Consider the following 7,869-nt stretch of genomic DNA (forward strand, 5'->3'; position numbering starts at 1 on the left):
ATCATTTGATTTACAACGATCACAGATCATCTCAAAAGTATCACGTCAATTGGGCTTTATCAGTAAAATCGCCAAGGATTTTAGAGATCCTCACTGTTTGAAAGCTTTGTATTGTTCACTTGTCCGGCCTATTCTAGAGAATGTTTCAGTAGTTTGGATTCCCCAGTACACCTGTGACAGTCACCAACAACAGGGAAGTATCCCCTTCAACGAAATCATCCAACGTAACCCCTATAGAACAAAGTACACCAGCTGCAGTTAACAGCTTACCATCCAACCAACCAGCAACTGCAAACAATGTACAACAAGGCGCATCTACAGCAACTAGCAACGAAATCAACAACAATACCACGGCAATGGATGACGAGACGAACCACGAACAAACTGCCCCTCAATCCTCGCAGGAGGAAAATGGAAGCTCCTCTCCCCCTAGAAAAAGGGTGACAACGAGATCCAATACAACAAAAAAAAATATCTAAAAACTCAGCTAAATCGGCCACGTAAAGCTTGTACGCAAATAGGCCTGAATAAAATATCTGTAATTAAAAAAAAAACAAAAGTATCATGACTGCCGAACCCTTTCAGTATCATTGGAAATTGATTTCATGAAAATCTAAACAAAAGTTATCCCCCTATCACCCGGCGATGAGCCAGTGATGGACGACAATATTTGTCTCATTCGACATTCAGCTGAGAATCATCGTCAACCGGGTCGATTGGGCCCATCCAATTATATACAGTTACCAGCGCCCTGGGGAAAAACTCTTTGTTTAATTCAATAAGTTAAATGTTTTCCAACGTATCTTTCCCAAGGCCAGTGCGTTGATTAGAGAGAACCAAAGCAAGGGCACTGAAAGACCGTTCAACAGAGACTTGGTTCGATGGTGTGGATTGTACAACCATTGCTACTGCATATATCTCTCTAGGTGCGTAGTCTTACGGCGCAACCAATGGTCCCACACGATGTAGTTATGTTTTTGGCGTGGTTCTAGGTCCAAAGACTTAACTTGTTGAAGGAACCCGGTCTCGCAACCAAGATTCACGGATTCACCATGAATATTTTAGAACCTCTATAGTTGAACCTTGGGTCCAGGTATAATACCATCTGGACCGCCTTCAATTGGCGCAAAACGTTTAATCTATTGTTCAACGACCGAAGTAAATGGGGACTGAAAGAGTTTTCGCGAACTTGCCATTAGCCATACCATATAGAACTGCTTTTGACAAAGTTGACCATAAAATACTACAGGGACAACAACGAAGATGATATTAGAAAAAGCCCTTGGCATCTTAGAGCTTAAGCAGTGTGCCTTAATAAATTATATAATTGAAAAAAAAAAAAACGAAGATGATAAAATAATCGACTATGCGCAGGGGCGGTAACTATGGAGGAGTAAAGCACTTTTTGCCCCTCAAAAAGATTTATTGGAGTGGCCATGCCTATTATTAAAAATATCTTATGATATAACACATTTTTCTGTTATCTCCGTAATTCGTCTCCCTAATCGTTCATATTTCTTAGCCAAGTTACTAAAATTTTTAAACTAATTTACTAAAATGTGAAATGTGCTATACTTTACCCTCTTTTGCTTACAAAAATGTTTTATATACTGGAAAATTCAATGATCTGTGGTGTTCCCCCAATATTTCATGGAACTTGTCGCCCCTGATGATGCGAACGGACCATCTGTCGCTCAATCCTTGCTGGATAGCATTGAGACTACCTCTGCCCCAAGTAAGCGGATTACAACGAGATCCAATAAATAACGAATTTTTTAGTCGAAATTCCGGCTCCGTTAAATTTAAGGATGTTTAGCTGTGTCAATTAAATGAATTGAGTAGAAAAATTGAACAATCCCGAATTAATTAGTGTCCGTTTTGTTGGTAAATTGGTTTCAGATTTTCACACTGATCTATGCGTACAACTTAAAATTGTAACTGTGGAGGGTTGTTGGCGATTACAATATAAAATAAAGCTCTTCGGAAATTAGCATAGCATGAAAAAACTTTTTATCAATGTTTCAAAGTGTCAGGGGGTCTCGTTCATCGAACTATGCATTCTATTTAATTCGACAATGCTGGTGGTTAAGCCCTAACTAGAGTGAACCCGGTTAACAATATGAGAATAGAAATGGATGAAAAATTGACATTCGACAACGATCATCAATCATCACACAAGCGCTACATCAATTGGGTTTCATCTATAAAATAATATAACTTAATGGTCTTAACCATGGTACCGGCGTGTGGGTACGAAGTATCAATATTTATTATAGGTCGATTATTTAAAAACTCAAAATGTCGATGGTGCTCGTGTTTTCAAAATGCACAATGATTAATGCTTGTTCGCGACAAAATCTAGACAAATTATTTTTTTTAATAAATGAAGTTTGCTGTTAGTTCAATTAAAGATGCATTTTTTATTCGTTTAATTGTGCATTATTAGTCATCCTGAAACTAATTACAGTTATTTAATTAAGCTGCAGAAGGTGAACCGCTCACGTAGAGGTTACACCCCGATCAACAGAACATAACAGGATTCTATCAAAATTATATATGATCTTAATATTTATATCTCATTATGTTATGAATATGATTCCAAATCAAAAGCAAGCATTCAGATTGTATTAAAACTATAGCCAGTCCAGATATTATATTCAGGGCCGTTATATTTCAGGTAAAACTATACTAGAAAATTGGAAAAAAAGAGTTCAAACACTTTTGTCGATCATGTTTTTGACTTTCAACCCGAAAAATGCTATACTTCAATAAAGAGCAGTAACAATTTTTTTTCCAATTTCACATACCTGCTTTTGAAAACAACAATTTGATATTTGAATGACGGCCTAAATTTCAAATTTGAGAACGTTCCTAAGTAATTCCTACTTACATTGTGCAAAGTTTTTATTCAAATATTAATTTTAAATTGAAAATAAATATTTTTCAAGATGATTTTGCGCTTCTTCTCTCACGAACAAAGAAAAGTAAGGCAAAAGCTTTAAAACTGGACTAATATATATGGGAAAAAGTGATATTCAAAAACTAGCATAGCATTCGACTCAGTTCATTGAATTCTGCAATGTTTCTTCAGATATGATTTTCACAAGCTTGGAATCAAATGCATGCTTGAATTTTTCAACTTTATCGGTGACCGATTTTTGTTTCCGAAAACACAGAGTGATAAGTGTTAACAATTTCAAAACGTCTTCAAAAGTGACGCTGCAATAAACGAAATACAAAATCTAAACTCAGCTCAATACTTTTTCGATTTATAGGTCTTTTAGTTGCAGATTGAAAATAGCTACTTTTGGTTTAACGGACCCCAGATGTATTAGATGCGCCACTACGGATCACATATTCGCGATAAGACAAGTACTCCAGAAGTGTCGTGAATACAACGTACCCACGCAACACCTATTCATTGACTTCAAAGCGGCATACGACACAATCGATCGAGAACAACTATGGCAGATAATGCACGAATACGGTTTCCCGGATAAACTGACGCGATTGGTCAAAGCAACGATGGATAGAGTGATGTGCTACGTCCGAGTATCTGGGACGCTCTCGAGTCCCTTCGAATCTCGTAGAGAGCTACGGCAAGGTGATGGACTCTCTTGTATCGTATTCAACATTGCTTTGGCAGGTGTGATTCGAAGATCGAGGATCGACACGAGTTTCGCGATCTTCCGAAAGTCCGTACAACTTTTTGGGTTCACTGACGATATTGATATTGTGACACGTAACCTTGAGAAGATGACGGAAACCTACATCGGACTGAAAGCTGAAACTATGAATATCGGACTGGCCATAAATGCGTCAAAAACAAAATATATGAGAGGAAGAGGCTCTAGAGAAGAAACACTACGCCTCCCACCACGAATATTGATAGACGGTGACGATATCGAGGTGGTTGACGAGTTCGTGTATTTGTGCTCACTGGTGTCCGCCGATAATGACACCAGCAGAGAAATTCATAGACGTATTTTGGCAGGGAAGAAAAACCCTTCGATCGAGAAAAGTAGTTTTAGCACTAAGCAGTTCAATCTGAACTGCTCTGCACTGATGAGTCAAAGACGAAACGTAAAAAATAATAAAAACGGTTATGAGCCCTAGCACAAAATTTGGTTAACCCCTAAATGAGAAAAGTACGCCAACGCGCGAAATTGACCGTCTACAAAACGCTCATTAGACCGGTTGTTCTCTATGGCCACGAGACCTGGACTATGTTGGCAGAGGTCCAAGGCGCCCTCAGTGTTTTCGAAAGAAAGGTACTGAGGGCCATCTATGGTGGAGTGCAGATGGAATACGGAACGTGGAGACGGCTTATGAATCACGAATTGCAACAGCTGCTAGGAGAACCAGCCATCGTACGGACAGCTAAAATCGGACGTCTACGATGGGCTGTGCATGTCATAAGGATGTCGGACGACAGCCCAGTGAAAATGGTTCTTGAATCTAATCCGACTGGTACAAGAAGAAGAGGAGCGCAGCGAGCAAGGTGGATCGATCAAGTGGAGGGTGATCTCAGAAGCATTCGTGCCTTGAGTGGCTGGCGACGAGCAGCCATGGACCGAGTTATGTGGAGACGTATGCTTGATACAGCAAAGGACACCCCAGGCCAATATTTTAGAAATTGTTCTACATTGTTTATATCAAGAGTTCTCTCTTCACGAGAGTCCAATATCGCTCTTTCGGTACAGCATGGAGTTCATTGACTTTATACCATTCCACAACATCTATGGCATAGTGACAAGATGCCAAGTCAGGTCAGAATTACAAGAGAGCATCATGGTTGCGTAGGAATTCTTCATTAAGCATTCTCCACGGTGAATTTGCTTGTTTGCCCTTCCGATAGTTATGAAACTTTGGCTTGCTCGACCACAGCTGCATTTTGCCTGCCTAACTAAATATTTTGTTGGAAACTTAACCTTTTTCTTCGTCCTAAAATGCTCCTCTACGCCGACCCGTTGCGTGGTAGTATAAAAAGACATTTCAGGAAGCTACTTAAAGTCTTCCAGCACATAAGTTTCATCATTCGTTATCACGCAGGAAATCTTCGTCAAATATTCGCGCTACAAATTGCGAGCCGGGTCTCATTCTCGCATTTAGCTCATTAGTGCATTAGCGGATTATGTTGACCCGCAAGGTGGTAGTAGCAGTCCAACATGATCTACCAATGCACTGATAAGCTGAATGCGAAACGTAAAAACTGTCATGTGTACTCTAGCACAAACCGGTACAAAAACCATGCTATTTATTATTACGGTTCGGTACAGTTCCACTTTAAACGACAAACCATTCGCATAATCAAAAGTTAATAGAAGCTTCAATCTTTTGACACTTTGAACTCGAAGTAAAAAAGCATTACGATTTACAGTAAGGAGCAAGTACATTTGAATTTATATGTGATATTGTGCTCACTACTATAGTGCCACCATTTCATTCATTATGTTTCCATTCCACACAAGACAACAAATATCGCTTGATAAAGTAGTTGTTTCGTTGTAAACCATGACACATAACCCTTTTTTGGAGTTGAGGAGGACAAATGGCAAAGCAAAAACCGCATTTGCGGCCAGTAAAGAGTTTAAGGTCGTTGTTTCCATTCCTTATATAGAGAAGATATGACAAAAGCCCTTTTGATCCACTTACACGAGTCTCTATGCTTTTCTACTGTAAACACATTTTGTTCACAATCGAGTATTATTTTGATTCACTTTCAATTTAACCGATCGATGGGAATAAAAATGCTAATTGTAGTAACAGTAATAATAATAATAATAATAATAATAATAATAATAATAATAATAATAATAATAATAATAATAATAATAATAATAAAAATAATAATAATAATAATAATAATAACAATAATAATAATAATATTAATAATAATAATGATGTTCATTTTGTTCCGATGTCATCAACGTGCTCAATCCACCAATCAGTTAGATTTGATCATTTTCATATAACTTCATTTGTTTTTTGTTTCAACCCGACTCATCGAGCTCCAATCTCGTCGAACTGAGTCGAATGGTGTATAACACTATGGGTCTCTGAGGCTCCGTTCGAAAGTTGGGTTTGGTAGCAATTATATGTCCTGGCAAAACTGTTCATTGGAAAGAACCAGGAATGTTTGTTCTGGCGAGAGATTTCCAGCTTTTGCATTGTCATTCTCAACGACTGTTTGAAATTGAAAAGATGCTTCTCCCTGTAGTTCCGTAGCTGAAATTCGGATGCAGATATAAATAAATGATAAGGTGGGAGACCTCATAAGACCTTTCATTTGAGTCTTAGTTAGTGAAGATCGGTTTTGTCGCCTGTAAGAGTTCAGTAGTACGTAGTAAGATTATTTGGTCTGAACATGATCTAGAAACTAAATAATTTTTTTAACAATTTCCAAGAAAATTGCAGCTCTTGGTAATTTATTAGAAAACACTTCTGAAATCGAAATGTTTACACTAATCATCCTGTAATTCCGGAACCAGGAAATGAAATTCAGGAATTTTTTATGACTTCTCAAAAGAGGGGAATTAAATGCGTGATATTCCAAGAATAGTGTGCTCTCTGTATAATGCCTAACTTTATTATCCATTTCTATTTATAGAAATTTCAACGCAGTACAAACTTCCTTATACCTAAACATTTTGCCTTTCTCTATAGAAAGGTATTAGAATTGGTGAAAAAACCGCCTCGGGGACCCATAGTGTTATGTACCTTTCGACTCAGTTCGACGAGATCGGAAAATGTCTGTGTGTGTGAACTTTTCGAAGATATTTTTATCACTCAATTTTCCCAGAGATGGCTGCACCGATTTTAACAAACTTAGGCCCGTTTGAAAGCTACTGTCGGGCCATTGATCAAATTCGAAGATCAAATGGCTGTGACTTTTGGTTCCGGAGATATGATGGTATTAGTAACTTAACCGACAGCACGCATTGATTTTTACCGCACAATTTTCTTAGAGATGAACAAGCTCAGGCTTTCTCTGGATTTTTATACTGTAAATAGAGACATTAGCACTGCTAAAAGTTAATTACTAAGTAGCAACCGACCATTAGACGTTGTATACGGTAAAAATTCTTGTTTAGTCGAAGCAAATCTAAAAGTTTATTGATTACCAAGCGGTTTCCACGTTTATCACTCAACTCTTTGCATGAAAAAATTGAAAATTTTCGACTTTCAAACAGAATATTGATATCAAAAAAATCTTTTTAATCACATAACAATATAGATTATTGTGAGAGTGATTAAAGAGAAACTGTCACTTGCTTATATGCCCTTTTGAAAAATTAACCGAGATTTCTCGGAAAAAAGTAGTGTACATATCAACAAAAAACAAACAAAGAATTTATTGATTCTAACAATAATTTTACTCTGTTTATACTGTTTAGTTCCAGCCGATATTCGCAGGCTCCCAAAAATTTGATCCACGCTTGACGAATCCAAGATTGCGGCTTTCGGAATGTGGATATTCTTTCAAATCGCTATATGATTTGTATTATCGACACGGGTTTGAAAAGTAAGTTATTGAAATTGATGTCATATTAATTACTAACTTAAATTTAGAAATCCTCGATCACGATTTGTGGTGAATTGTTGAAATTTAAATAAATTTATGAATGAATTTTAACATTACATTTTTGGTGTCATCGTAATCGGTCTTGCTTCCTACCCCTACCCTGTAATTTCAGGGGGACGGCCCGCCTGGGTTCGTTTTGAAGTTTGCAAAACTCATACAATTAATCAACTAGTACGTATGATTATCGATATTCATAGATGTGGAAAAAGCACATCAGTTTCAGTTTTATTCACGTCATTCAGTTATGTCTCTGTCATTACCCACCCACCTTTTTGCCTTTCTCT

Source organism: Malaya genurostris, chromosome 3 (genome assembly GCF_030247185.1).
Source record: "Malaya genurostris strain Urasoe2022 chromosome 3, Malgen_1.1, whole genome shotgun sequence".
NCBI lineage: Eukaryota > Metazoa > Arthropoda > Insecta > Diptera > Culicidae > Malaya > Malaya genurostris.